The 15,605-nt window shown below is 37.9% G+C and overlaps 1 protein-coding gene across 1 annotated transcript in view; it reads right to left on the bottom strand.

Moving 5' to 3' along the window:
- Nucleotides 1–836: 836 nt before the first annotated feature.
- FBXO4 (F-box protein 4) overlaps nt 837–15,605 on the bottom strand; it is a 343,376-nt gene continuing 328,607 nt past the window's right edge. The window contains exon 11 of the transcript XR_010840116.1: nt 837–882. The gene's annotated coding sequence lies outside the window, so the exon portion shown is untranslated. The remainder of the gene's footprint in view (nt 883–15,605) is intronic.

Below are 15,605 nucleotides of genomic sequence, written 5' to 3'. Positions count from 1 at the left end.
AGTGGCTTCCTATAAGAAAAAGTTCTAAAAAGTTAGAACTGGGGAAATTTAAACCTGATGTTTCTCATTTCCTTCCAACTTCTCCTGTGTCTATTGCAACACTTGACTTTTCCTCTGCATCTGTGCCGGTGGGTTTCTGGATTGCTGGCATCGTGGTCTCTCTGGCTACTGCTCCTGAGAAGAAGAGGCCCAAGCTGGGCATGTCTGAGCTCTCCCTGCCCTTTCCTCTAGTCACTGCATACTCCCTCTCTGCACTTCCTGCTGTCAAAGTCATCACTGTCTCCAGTCACACAAGCCCAGAAGCTCAGAGAGAACCCTGCCGACTCCTGCTTCCCTCTCAAATCTAGCCTCTTCCCAGTCTTCTCCATTCCTCTTTTATAATGTCTTTCACACCTGTCCCCTTGTCCCCTTGTCTCTCTCCTTCTCTCCCTCACTTCCACTTCCACCCACCCACTCTAAACCCCCCTCAGGGCAGAGTGGTTAAGAGCATGGGTTTCAAGCTAGGGCACCTAGACTTTGCTGCCAGCCCCCATGCCTCTGAGCTGGCGACTTCTGATGTTAAAATGTCTAAGCCTCAGTGCCATCATTTTATTTTAAAAGTAGGCATAATAATACTTGCTCATTCAGTTGTTATGAGGATAAAATAACATACAATGCGTAGCATGGTGTCTGGCACACAGTAAGTGTCCCTAAATAGAATGACTATAAAAGTTATCATTCAGGAGGTGAACTTACTGTGTAGCTTCAATTTTCTTTTGCACCTTATAAACAAGTACTTACTTTCTTATCTAATCTTGTATTCCAAATTTTCTTTTATTTTCTTACATAAAATTTTTCTTGCCTTTTATGAAGGATTCATCTCCCACCCTGGAGGAGAGGAACCTGTAGAGAGAGAAAAACAAGAATTCACTGTGTAGGGATAGTGGTGAAAATGTCTGCCTTTGTGCAAATGTCAGAAAAATCAAAGAAGGCTCTCCCCTCCTTCTCCCAGCAGTATTCATATATTATGTTTAAGTTTTTAGGGTGCTTTCATATTTGCCATTTCTCTTGAACTCTACTGTTATGGATCAGATTGTGTCACTCCCAAATTCTTATGTTGAAGTCCTAAACCCCAGTACCTCAGGATGTGATCTTATTTGGAAAAAGTTCGTTGCAGATATAATTAGATTTTGATGAGGTTATACTGGAGTAGCTCCTATTCCAATATGACTGGTGTCATTATGAGAGGGGGAAATTTGGACCCAGATGCACACACAGGGAGAACATCATGTGAACATGAAGGCAGAAGTCAAGGAACACCGAAGATAGCCAGCAAATCACCAGATGCTAGGAGAGAGGCATGGAGGAGATTCTCCTTTGCACTGTCAGACAGAGCATGGCCCTGTTGACACCTTAATATCAGACTTCTAGCCTGCAGAATTATGAGATGATAAATTCATATTGTTTAAGCCACTCAGTTTGTGGTAGTTTGTTATGGCAGCTAGCAAACTAATATGCTTACAAAGGTGCTATGAGACAAAGCAGGTGGTGACTGTAAAACAGACTAGGGTTTGAAGGAACTACTTCAACAGTGGTAGCTGGGGAGGGACCAGGAAGGCAGGGAGTTGCTGCCCGGTAGAAGTCAGGGGGCCCAGGCTGGGTCCTCAGACAATGCCTCTGTTTCCCTCCTTGCTCAGGCTTGGCAAGGAGAGGAACAGGACGTTAGATCAGAAGATGAGGCCTGAGCTAGCCTCTGGGAAGCCCCAAAGCGCAGGTAGCCATTTCCCCATTGCTGAAGGTTCATCTTCCTGAGAGTGGAGTCCTCCAGGACCATTAAAGGGCAGAGGGCATTATGCTCCCAGCCCAACCAACCCTGAATGATTTTTAGTTTGTAGAATTTTCCATCTAACACAGCTTCCCAGTGCATTGAATTCTCATAGTCAACCAGCATCACCCCTGCTCTATCTAACCCACAGGCCAGAACAAATTATAATTACACTTTTAAAGGCAAGAATGGTAAGCTAACTCACAACCTCATGCCAAGAGGTATAGAACATGTGCCAGTGCCAGCTGTTTTCTACATCTGAGTTTTCCCCCTTTAATTGTGAATTTATGACTGTTTAATGAATAACTGAATCAGCTGGAAGTCTGATATAAGATAAGTGGGATTTTATTTTAATCAGAAAATAAATCCCTTTCAAATTTATCAGCTGAGAAGCATCCAGATCTACCTCCTTGGGAGCTAATTTTGGTATCTTAATGGTGATGAGAATGGCAGCGCAGAGTGGCTCAGGAAACAGATCATCCCCTAGGCAACATGAAGCACGCTGGTGGATTCTATCTCAATACCCTTTGTCAGATTGAACTACACTCACTGGAAGGGAGCACCTAGCAACATGTCTGCTATGAATAGTGCAGAATTATTTTTTCTTGTTTTCTGTGGGTTTTTTCCTTCTGTGTTTGAATTTTAAAACTTTTGTAATAAAAAAGTGCTACCATTCCCCATTTATAAGGTTCAGTCAGGCCTAGACAAACATCAGTGCAATCTTAAAACCCATTGAATTGAAATATAATTGGCCTCTCTGTAATAAACTTGACAGATAAAAAGACCACATACCTATTTAAATTTGAATTTCAGTTAAACAATGAATAATTTTTTACTATAAGTGTCTCCCATATATTGCATGGGATATACTTATAGTAAAAAATTATCCATTATTTATCTGAAATTCAAATTTAACTGGATGTCCTATATTTTTATTTGCTAAATCTGGCATCCCTACTCTGTCAGAAATGGAGGTTTTTCTACCCAGTTTTTATGTTCCCTTAATCAAATAAGAAGATGTTACTGGGTTCTTTTTTTCGTTAGCAAAGAAGAACTTTGAGTGTGCCCCAGAACAGTTTTTTAAAAAAATGTTCTCCCTGATCACTCAATTAAAAGGTTAAAATGCCAACTCATGAGTCTCACTTAAGTTGTATTTAATAATTGGATTCTCAAGCTCCACAGCAGAGCCTTAAACACGGTAAAGAAATGACCCCTAGGATGTGGACCTCAGTTAAAACCTGATGTGAGTGTCCTTTCTTACTATAGAATGTATCACTCTGAGGAAGCATTGAGATTTGATAGCGCTGGAGACTACTGAATTTTTATCATAGTCTCAGTTATTGAAAATAACACTATTTATTTCTAATGCCTTTCTAGAAATTGCCAAAATATATACCTGTATTTAATTAAACTGGTTTAAGAAAACAAAGGTATAGTTTTTATTCATCAAAATAATTTGCCCACACACTTGTTACTGTGTTCATCTCCAGGCATCCAGGCCCAGGCCTAGGGATGAATACAAACTATCATTCACAATAGTTTTCTATTTCTAGGTCTTAAAAATATATTACAGGTGGAAACCTGCTTGGAATAATCCAGAATCCAGAAAGCTTTGCTACAGTTTAATAAAATGTATTATATTGACATTAAGTGATATACAATGTAATTTTAAATACCACTCTAGATAGCAAGTTATTTTCTTGTGCAAGATTTTGAACTCACTCAGTTTACTTGCTCCTTTAGAAGACAATAATAGTAATAGTAGTACTTCAGGGTTTGGGGGGAATTAACCTAAAGATATGTGTAAAGTAATTAGCACTGCTGCTTGGCATATGTACATAGCCCAGTGCTCAATGAATACTAGTTGCTACTATTATTATAATTAAAAGCATTATTTAATTTATAAAATCATAAAACTTGCAAAAGACATATAGTTGGAGAAGGCGTTTCCATAGCAGTTCTTTCCTAATTTTGCATTCTGGGGCTACTATGGAAGGACACTACTTTAAAACCCAAGCACAGTGCTATGGATGTGATGCAAAGATGTAGCCTAAATCCTTCTTTCTTTCCCCTACCATCTGTTGTTGGGAATTTTGACTCTTTACTGAAAGTATTACATGATGGCTCTATTGTTTATTCCATGTTACCAGAGGGGGCCCTTTGATACAGTAAACACAAGAAATGCAACCAGTTAGCAATTTAATTTAAAAAAATCTATATTCAGACCACTGTGCAGAAGAACAGTGAATAAGAGAGAGAATAGCAGGATTTGAGACTGACTAAAAAGCTGGAGATTGGTTTGAAATGCTCACATTTTATTGGCTTTTTTTTTTTGTGATACGCGGGCCTCTCACCATTGTGGCCTCTCCCGTTGCGAAGCACTGGCTCCGGACGCGCAGGCTCAGTGGCCATGGGTCAAGGGCACAGCCGCTCCACGGCACGTGGGATCCTCCTGGACCGGGGCACGAGCCCGCGTCCCCCGCATCAGCAGGCAGACTCTCAACCACTGCGTCACCAGGGAAGCCCCACATTTTAATTAATTAATTTTATTCGGAATGTGCTGGGGAGCCATAGGAGGGGTGTAAGTAAAGGAAAGACATGATTACCATTGCAACAAAAAGAATAAAATACTTAGGAATAAACCTACCTAAGTAGACAAAAGACCGGTATGCAGAAAACTATAAGACACTGATGAAAGAAATTAAAGATGATACAAACAGATGGAGAGATATACAATGTTCTTGGATTGGAAGAATCAACATTGTGAAAATGACTATACCACCCAAATCAATCTACAGATTCCATGCAATCCCTATCAAACTACCAATGGCATTTTTCACAGAACTAGAATAAAAAACTTCACAATTTGTATGGAAACACAAAAGACCCCGAATAGCCAAAGCAATCTTGAGAAAGAAAAATGGAGCTGGAGGAATCAGGCTCCCTGACTTCAAACCATACTACAAAGCTACATTAATCAAGACAGTATGGTACTGGCACAAAAACAGAAATATACATCAGTGGAACAGGATAGAAAGACCAAGAGGTAAACCCATGCACATATGGTCACCTTATCTTTGATAAAGGAGGCAAGAAAAGACAGCCTCTTCAATAAGTGGTGCTGGGAAAACTGGACAGCTACATGTAAAAGAATAAAATTAGAACACTCCCTAACACCATACACAAAAATAAGTTCAAAAATAATTAAAAATGGATTAAAGACCTAAATATAAGGCCTGACACTATCAAATTCTTAGGGGAAAACATAGACAGAACACTCTAGGACATAAATCACAGCAAGATCCTTTTTGATCCATCTCCTAGAAAAATGGAAATAAAAACAAAAATAAACAAATGGGACTTAATGAAACTTAAAAGCTTTTGCACAGCAAGGAAACAATAAACAAGACGAAAAGACAACCCTCAGAATGGGAGGAAATATTTGCAAATGAAGCAAACGACAAAGGATTAATCTCCAAAATTTACAAGCAGCTCATGCAGCTCAATATCAAAAAACAAACAACCCAATCCAAAAATAGGCAGAAGACCTAAACAGACATTTCTCCAAAAAAGATATACAGATTGCCAATATACACATGAAAGAATGCTCAACATCATTAATCATTAGAGAAATGCAAATCAAATCTACAATGAGGTATCATCTCACACCAGTCAGAATGGCCATCATCAAAAAATCTACAAACAATAAATGCTGGAGAGGGTGGAACCCTCTTGCACTCTCGGTGGGAATGTAAATTGATAGAGCCACTATGGAGAACAGTATGGAGGTTCCTTAAAAAACTAAAAATAGAACTACCATATGACCCAGCAATCCCACTACTGGGCATATACCCTGAGAAAACCATAATTCAAAATGAGTCATGTACCACAATGTTCATTGCAGCTCTATTTACAATAGCCAGGACATGGAAACAACCTAAGTGTCCACTGACAGATGAATGGATAAAGAAGATGTGGCACATATATACAATGGAATATTACTCAGCCATAAAAAGAAATGAAACTGAGTTATTTGTAGTGAGGTGGATGGACCTAGAGTCTCTCATACAGAGTGAAGTAAGTCAGAAAGAAAAAAACAAATGCTGTATGCTAACACATATATACGGAATCTAAAAAAAAAAAAAAAGTCATGAAGAACCTAGGGGCAAGATGGGAATAAAGATAGAGACCAACTAGAGAATGGACTTGAGGACATGGGGAGGGGGAAGGGTAAGCTGGGAACAAGGGGGAGAGTGGCATGGACATATATACACTATGAAATGTAAAATAGATAGTTAGTGGGAAGCAGCTGCATGGCACAGGGAGATCAGCTCAGTGCTTTGTGACCACCTAGAGGGGTGGGATAGGGAGGGTGGGAGGGAGGGAGACGCAAGAGGGAAGAGATATGGGGACATATGTATATGTATAACTGATTCACTTTGTTATAAAGCAGAAACTAACACACCACTGTACAGCAATTATACTCCAATAAAAATGCTAACAACAACAAAAAAAAGGAAAGACATGAGCAGATTTGCTTTTTGAAAAGATCATTCTGGCTCCCCTAATTCCCTCAGGCAATAAATAATCTCTCCTTCTACTTCTACTTTGTCTTTATTGTTTATGGTTCTTTGTTTTGTTTTCTGTGTATATCTTCCTTGATTAAAATGTAAACTTAATGAAGATGGGAAATTACCTTATTTTATCTTTATAACCCCTATATTTCAAGGTGCTTTTTAAAGTGTGAATTAACACACAGATAGGAACAAAGAAAGCAACATAACCAGCCCGAATTTTCAAGATAGGCTAAGTGACAAAAACCCAGATGTTGACACTTCTCCACCAAGGATGGCAGTTCTCACATGGTGTGTGGCTCACTCTGCACTGCATTAAACTAGAGCAGTTTCACCGCAGGGCATTTTCATCAATCCAAAGTAAAAGCATTTATTATCTCCGTCACTGTTTTGTTTGGGGGTCATCAAAAAGAAATGACACAAATTGTGAAGGTGCTATTTCTCAGATACATGCTCTATGAAAAGGAGATTCTTTTATCTGTACAGGATGCACACGCTGTGCTGTTTACCATGGCCAACTGTCATAGGCTGGCATCCTTACTGCTTTTCTGCATTTAGGTCAGAATCTTGGGAGCAAGATGCAAGAATAACAACACTTTGTACTCTCATACCACCACAATTTTTAAGTGTCCCCAAATGTTCCACAGATGTTCAAATGTATGAGGAATGTGTAGCACTGAGCAGTTAAGGGCTTGAGGTGTCCTGATTCTAAGCTAAGTTTTTATTAATCAAAACAAGAACACAAAGGATGTTTCCCACCTTTCTGCCTGTACATGTAATGCTTTGGACAAAAATTTTCACCCAAAGTTCCAGTGGGGTATGGAAGACTGGTAAAGCCCACAGGACTGATAAGAAAGAAATGGAAAGCAAAGATTGGATGAGCTTTCCCAGTCGGCTGTGCATACATCAGGATGGTTGCCTGTCTGGGACTGGACTTCCAGAAGACCATGGAGCAGAAAGGATTTAGCCAAGAAAATGAAGGAGAGAGTCAGAATGAGAACACCTCAGATTAGGATGAAGCAAAAAGGGGCCTGAGTGCAGAAAAAATATACTGACTGGTATGTTTTTTTTTTTTTTTTTTTTTTTTTTCTGTATGCGGGCCTCTCACCGCTGTGGCCTCTCCCGTTGCGGAGCACAGGCTCCGGATGCGCAGGCTCAGCAGCCATGGCTCACGGGCCCAGCCGCTCCGCGGCATGTGGGATCTTCCCGTACCGGGGCACGAAACCGTGTCCCCTGCATCGGCAGGCGGACTCTCAACCACTGCGCCATCAGGGAAGCCCTGGGATGTTGACTGAATGCTTTCTCCATGGTGTTTAACATAAAACTACTTCCACAAATATTTTCCCAAATCTTCAGTAAACTATATATTGCTTAATATTGCCTTTGAAGGGAGTCAATTCTTAGGAATGAATGTGGGGAGGTGCTGAATCCAGCTTCAAGGGTAGGTGTGGGCAAGAGCTGATGCTCTCCTGAAGCCAGGATCTATGGTTACACAACTCCAAAATCAGATGCCATATTTCACCTGATCTTGGAAAATTCTTGCCACAACTTTTGGAAATTCATTCATGAACAGCAGCAAGAAATAGATGAAGTTTTTATTCTCCAGAGTTTTATCTAAAATATATATATAGCATGCAGGATCTAAACTGGTGATAAATTCTTAGTCTGTACTTTCTAAAGATAATTTTTTATTGAGAAATCATTCAGAGGCCCCCGTTCATGAAGCTGGCTGGACAGTATCCATATAAGCTCAGTCTTGCTGTCTTGCAAATTGTTATTGGAAACATGATTAGACTCCAAAAAAACATCTATTTGACTTGCAACCTTTGGCCGGCTGACTGCTTTTTCCTGTCTCATCCTTTTACAACCAGCTCCATTGACAGCTGCTTCCTTAGGCTCTCATAAAGGAATGTATGCTCTGGGAAACAAGAGAAAAATAAAAAGAAAAGGAAAGCAGAAAACCTGTTCTGTATCAGTTCCCATGATGAGGTGGGGATTGTAGGGGTTTATTTTATCCAAACCCCCTGAACACTTCTGTTATCTGTCAGACTTCCCTGATGAGTCTGATGTTTCCTGTTTATTTTTTAATAAACTTTAAATTGATGTATGCTACTTAATGAACCACACATACCATAAGTCTAAAATTCCATAAATTTTCACAACAGTAACACTCATGTTTTCACCACTAAGGTCAAGAAATAGGACACCAGCAGTATGCCAGAAGTTCCCCCTCATGCCTCTCCTAGTCATTACAACCTTCCTTCCTTGACAGGAGCAAACTTTACTTCCAATTTCATAGATTAGGGTTTTCTTTCTTAATACTTTTTCTATAAATGGAATCATATTAGTCTGCTTGAACTGCCATAACAGAGTATCACAGATGGGGTGGCTTAAATAATAGAAATTAATTTTCTTACACTTCTGAGGCTGAAAGTCCAAGATGAAGGTGTCATCAGGTTTGGTTTCTGGTGAGAACACTTCCTGGCAAGTATACAGCAACCTTCTCACTGTGTCCTCACATGTTCTTTCTTCTGTGTGGACACACTCCTGGTATATCTTCCTCCTCTTATAAAGACACAAGTCCAATAGATTAGGGCTCCACCCTCATGACCTCATTTAATTTTAATTATCTACCTAAAGGCCCTATCTCCACATACAGTCACATTTGGAGTTAGGGCTTCAACATATGAAATTTTAGGTGTGTGTGTGTGTGTGTGTGTGTGTGTGTGTGTGTGTGTGTGTGCAGTTTAGTCCATAATATTCAGTATGTACAATTCTATGCCTAACTTTTTGCTTAATATTATGCCTGAGCTATTCATTCATTTTGCTTTTGTGCAGCTTTCATCCATTTGCTTTCAATGCTATAGTATTCCTTTGTATGGATAAAATATATTAGCCATTCTATTGTTGATGGACCTTTTAGTTGACTCCAGTTTGGGGTTATCACACATGAAGTTACTATGAACATTCTTGTGCATGTCTTTAGTAAATATATGCACACACTTCTGTTTGGTATTTCTCCCAGTAGTGGAGTAGTTGGGTCGTAGCATATGTGTATGTTCAGTTTTAGCATATATTGCCAAAGAGTTTTCTAAAATATTTGAGCCAATTTACACTCCCATCAGCAGCATATGAGAATTCTGGTTGCTCCATATCCTCACCAACATAATTATTGTTGACCTTTTACATCTTAGCCATTTTGTTGAATGTTTAGTGGTATTACATTGTAGTTTCAATTTACATTGATGACTAATGATTTTAAGTACCTTTTTATATTTATTGACCTTTTGATATACTATTTTGTGATGTGTCTATTTCACCTGTTTCCTTTTGTATTAAATGTTTCTTTTATAGATTTGTTAGGATTCTTGATATACATGTTATGTTTAATTTTTCTTCAATTCTGTAGTGTCAAAGAACAATTTCTAGATATTTTTAGTCACCATTGACATAGAAATATTTTACTCACATATACAAGTGAGAGCTGTCATTAGACTGTTGTTAAGAAACAAAGGCAAAGAATAGACTTACAAGAAGAGAAAAACCTGTGGACAGTCTGAGCAGTCTGAGAACAGTAAGTTTTGTTTTACTCTGTTTTTTGTGTAGGAGGAGTCAATTGATGTTGGTGGGTGGATTCACCAGAAGTAAACACTGAGATGGAATTTAGGTTATAAATGTCTGTGAAGGGAAGGGGAATAAAGCAGGTTTGGAGAGAGGGAACTGCAATTCAGGACAAACAGAGTCATTGCCAACATTTCAGGGAAGAGTAAATTTTGCCTTTATATTTTTTCAGGTAAACTGATAAACTAGAAAAATAGTCAGTCTAGGCACTTTGTCCTTGAGCAGGCTGGGTAGGTTTATCAAAAACACCAAAAACAAAACAATTTCTTATCTTTTAATTCTACAAAAATTTCTAACAGTTTAGCTGTCCTGTAGCATATCTGGCCATTTCTTTCTATTACCAGCCCCACTTTAGGCCAGTTCTGCAGACTCCCCTCATCAAAATTTCTCAGTGGCTTGTCTTCCCCCTCCCTTTCTAGTATATGCTAATGAAGAGAATTTCTTTGATTTGTACTTAATTTTAGTTCTTTAAAACTTCTAAGATAATGTAGGAAAATATCTTCATGACCATAAAATAACAAAAGTTTTCTTAAACAGAATATGAGAAAAACTATTTAAAAAACAATTTATACATTAGACTGCATTGAAAATAAGAACTCTACTCAGATGTCATTATAAGAGTTAAAAGACTGTGAGAGAAAATATTTTCCCATACATTGTATCCAATAAGATTAACTTTTTTTTTGGTGTTTGAATATCCAATTGACCCAATGATATTTCTTTGTTTGTAGTCATTTTACTATGATGTTCCTAGGTGCATTTTATTTATATTTTTCTTATTTACTGTTTGTAGCATTTCTTGGATCTGTGGCTTGACATCTTTCACTAATTTTAGAAAATCCTTGGTCATTATCTCCTCTAGTATTGCTTCCACCCATTCTCTCTCTCTTCTTTTACTGGAAATACAATTACATATGTTAGATCTTCTCACTGGTGTCCATCTGTCTCTTAAATGATTTTCTATATTTTTGTCATTTTTCTTTCTGTACTTTAGCCTGGATATTCTCTTCCCAGTTTTAAAACAGTTAGAAAATGCTCTCCTAACTTTGTCTGAGATTCTGTTAAAACAATTTATTGAGTTTTTGTGTTTTTCATTTCTAGTATTTCAATTCAAGTCTTTTCTTCTCTAACAGATTCTAGTTTTCTGATAAAATTATCCATCTATGGTAGTTTTTCCATTATCTGTTTTTCTTCTCTTGGTTTTAGATTATTTGCTTTTGTCTTGTTGTATGCCTGGTAATTGAAAGAATGCTAAACATGTATGAAAAATTGAGAGCTAATTAGAATTTCTGGATAACATTATCTTTTTCCAAAGATAATTTATTTTTGCTTCTTGAAGAAAGTTAGATTAGGGCAGATTATTTAATCTCTTCTCAAACTGAGCTAACAAGGAGCTGGGTTTCAGACTTCCTGCAGGCTGGTCAATTTCCTTTACTATTTAGGTTTTGCTCCTCAGTTGTTTCAACTGAAAATATGAAGTATTTTCCAGGGCTTCTCCTCCTTGGCAGACCTTGATCTTCATTTTTTAAAAAATCCCTTGGTACTGCCAAAAACTCTGACCAGCTTGTCAGGTTCTTAGTTCTAGTTATGAATTGCCAAACGCATGTCAGAGCATAAAAGGGAACTTATTTCAATGGTTCAGAAGTATCTCACAGAACACACAAGGTAACCTGATCCATGGAGATGGAAAACATGCTGATGTTCCTTGAAAAGAAAAGCATAACTAGGTGTTGCACTCACTTCTCAGAACTTCTTTCTGAAATCACGACCTTCAAGTCCTTGGTGCTTTGATGTCCCTTTAATGCCTTCAAACAAATTTTCAGAAAACATTTTTTGAGATTTCTAGTTGTTTTCAGTGGGATATGAAATGAGACAGTCCACTGATAGCCAAAATTGGAAGGTGTTTTCCTGTTCTTTAATTAGTACCCTTCAGCTCTGCATAAGTCGTTCCTCTCCTTCCCTCCCCTTTCCCAGTTATTGTTTTATCATATGCACAGAAGATGCATACCTAGTTTTAAGGAACCACCTTTGACTTTGACTTTGCCTCACAATATTTAGAATTGTACACTTACATATTTCAACTCAGATGACACTGACTCCTGCGACTCACCCCTGCCTGGGCCTGGAAAATTTATCCCTACAACTCAGTAATAATTCTGAAGGCATTTGACAGTGTCCTATGGCTAATACAGTAAAAAAAAAAATATTGAAGTTAACTAATGTTTGATGTTTGCCAGGTAAAAATAGTGTGTGTGTGTGTATATATATATATATATATTTCTACTAGAGTTATTTAGTGACTTTTAATTCTTATTTCTAAGCCTTATTATTGATTCTATTTTCTCCAATGGTTTCATAAAAAGTGAATTGAGAATTATGAGAGATGGAGATACCTGAAAGACTAAATTAATTTGTTTCCTTAGCTCAGAGTTAGAAAGAAACTTATAGGAAAATAGCTAAGATGAGTGAACCTTTGCTCTTGCCATTTACTATAAGACCTGGAGAATGGTAAATCCCTTCCTGCTGAAGAAGGTGAGTATCTGAGGCTACATTGGAATAAGATTAAGTGATGAAAAATTAAGGATAAGGTCATTGTGATAACTGGTAGTAAAAACACACTCAAACGTCATTAAGCATAAAAGGAACTTATTGATTCAGGAGCATCTCATGGAACACACAAGGTAATGGATAAATGGAGATGGAAAAGATGTAGCCACTGCTAGATATGTCATCTGAAGCATAGAGCAAAAGAGAAATAATGTGGTTATTTTCCCTCCTGCAACCCTCTGATCTGCCACAGTTTCTGATTGCCCAAACTTAACTGGAAGGCAAGAGAACTTTGGAAATAGAGAATGTATTAGCCCCCATGGGAGCAAAGAGAGTGCAGGGAATGGATTTGAAGATAAGATGCAAATGACATATACTGTTATCAAAAGACAAACTATGAGTTTATTGTAGGAAAAATAGTGATAATGGTCCAGGAAATGCTATTTGAGAATACTATTTAAATGACAGTCTTTCTAAGGAAAATTTTAAAGGTGACAGTGATTTTAAAGACAGTGACATACCTATCTGAAAATAGATATACCAGGAGCAGATTCTGAAACCACAGACATACCTCATTTTATTGTGCTTTTCTTTATTGCACTTTGCAGATATTGTGTTTTTTACAAATTGAAGGTTTGTGAACCCTGCATCGAGCAAGTCTATCAGCACCATTTTTCCAACAGCATTTGTTCACTTGGTGTCTCTCTGTCATATTTTAGTAATCCACAAAATATTTCAAATTTTTCCATTATTATTATATTTGTTATGGCGATCTGTGATCAGCGATCTTTGATGTTACTATCGTAATTGTTTTGGGGTGCCATGAACCTCGTCCATATAAGATGGCATTTTAAGTGATTAATGTTGTATGTTCTGACTGTTCTACCTACTGGCTGTACCCCCTCTCTCTCCTTCCCCTTGGGCCTCCCTATCCCCTGACACACAACAATGTTGAAATTAGGCCAATTAATAACCCTACAATGGCTTCTAAGTGTTCAATTGAGAGGAAGAGTCTCATCACGCTTCCCACTTTAAATCAAAAGCTAGAAATGATTAAGCTTAGTGAAGAAGGCATGTCAAAAGCCAAGGTAAGTAATAAAGCTAGGCCCCGTGTGACAAATAGTCACATTATGAGTGCAAAAGAAAAGTTCTTGAAGAAAATTAAAAGTGCTACTTTAGCGCACACAAGAATGATAAGAAAGAAAAACAGCCTTACTGCTGATATGGAGAAAGTTTTAGTGGTCTGGATAGAGGATTAAACCAGCCATAACATCCCTGAAGCCAAAGCTGAATCCAGAGCAAGGCCCTAACTCTCTTCAATTCTATGTAGGCTGAGAGAGGTGAGGAAGCTGCAAAACAAAAGTCTGAAGCTAGCAGAGGTTGGTTCATGAGGTTGAAGGAAAGAAGCCACCTCCATAACATAAAAGTGCATGGTGAAGCAGCAAGTGCTAATGTAGAAGCTGCAGCAAGTTATCCAGAAAACCCAACTAAAATAATGAATGAAGGTGGATACACGAAACAACAGATAGTCAATGTAGATGAAACAGCCTTATATTGCAAGAAGGTGTCATCTAGGAGTTTCACACCTAGAGAGGAGAAGTCAATACCTTCCTTCAAAGCTTCAAAGGACAGGGTTAGAGGCTGATGCAGTTGGTGACATTAAGTTGAAGCCAATGTTCAATTACCATTCTGAAAGTCCTAAGACCCTTAAGAATTATGCTACGTCTACTCTGCCTGTGCTCTGTAAATGGAACAACAAAGCCTGGTGACATCACATTTGTTTATAACATTGTTTATCGATATTTTAAGCCCACATTTGAGACCCGCTGCTCAGAAAAAGAATATTACTTTCAAAATTTTACTTCTCACTGACAATGCATCTGGTCACCCAGGAGCTCTAATGGAGATGTACAATGAGATTAATGTTGCTTTCTTGCCTGCTAATATGACATCCATTCTATAGCCCATAGATCAAGGAGTAATTTTTACTTTCAAGTCTTGTTATGTAAGGAATACATTTTGTAAGCCTATAGCTACCATAGATAGTGATTCTTCTGACGGATGTGGGTAAAGTAAATTGAAAGCCTCTGGAAAGGATTCACCATTCTAGATGCCATTTTAAAATATTTGTGGTTCATGGGAAGAGGTCAAAATATCAACATTAACAGAAGTTTGGGAGATATTGATTCCAATGTTCATGACTGACTCTGAGGGGTTCAAGACTTCAGCAGAGGAAGTAACTGCAGATGTGGGGGAAATAGTAAGAGAACGAGAATTAGAAGTGGAATCTGAAGATGTGACTTAATTGCTGCAATCTCATGAAATTTTAACAGATGAGAAGTTGCTTCTTACAGATGAGCCAAGAAAGTGATTTCTTAAGATGGAATCTACTCCTGGTGAAGATGCTGTAAAGATTGTTGAAATGAAAAAAAAGGATTTAGCATATTACATGAACTTGGTTGATAAAGTAAAGCAGGGTTTGAGAGGATCGACTCCAAGTTTGAAAGAAGTTCTGTTGTGGATAAAATATTATCAAACAGCATTGCAGGCTATAGAGAAATTGTTTGTGAAAGGAAGAGAAAATTGATGAAGCAAATTCATTGTTACCTTATTTTAAGAAATTGCCACAGCTATTCCAACCTTCAGCAATCACCACCCTGACCAGTTAGCAGCCATCAACTCCCAGGCAAGACCCTCCACCAGCAAAAAGATTACGACTCACTGAAGGCTTGGATGATGGTTAGCATTTTTTAGGTATTTTTAAAATCAAAGTACACACATGTTTAAAGACATGATGCTACTGCACACTTAAAACATTTGTATACACTGGGAAACCAAAAAATTCATGTGACTTGCTTTACTGCAATATTAACTTTATTGCAGTGGTCCGGAACTGTACCTGCAATATCTCCAAGGTATGCCTGTAATGGCCTTCTTTGGTAATCATATGTATGTTGGGTATACGTTCATATGAATGAATATTAATGCTTAGCATATGCATTTTTACACATTTTCATATAACTGTCTTACTTATTCAGATATTTCATGACTTAAAAAAA

Source organism: Kogia breviceps, chromosome 4 (assembly GCF_026419965.1).
Source record: "Kogia breviceps isolate mKogBre1 chromosome 4, mKogBre1 haplotype 1, whole genome shotgun sequence".
NCBI classification, from domain to species: domain Eukaryota; kingdom Metazoa; phylum Chordata; class Mammalia; order Artiodactyla; family Physeteridae; genus Kogia; species Kogia breviceps.
This window is presented reverse-complemented; position numbering and strand designations above follow the sequence as displayed.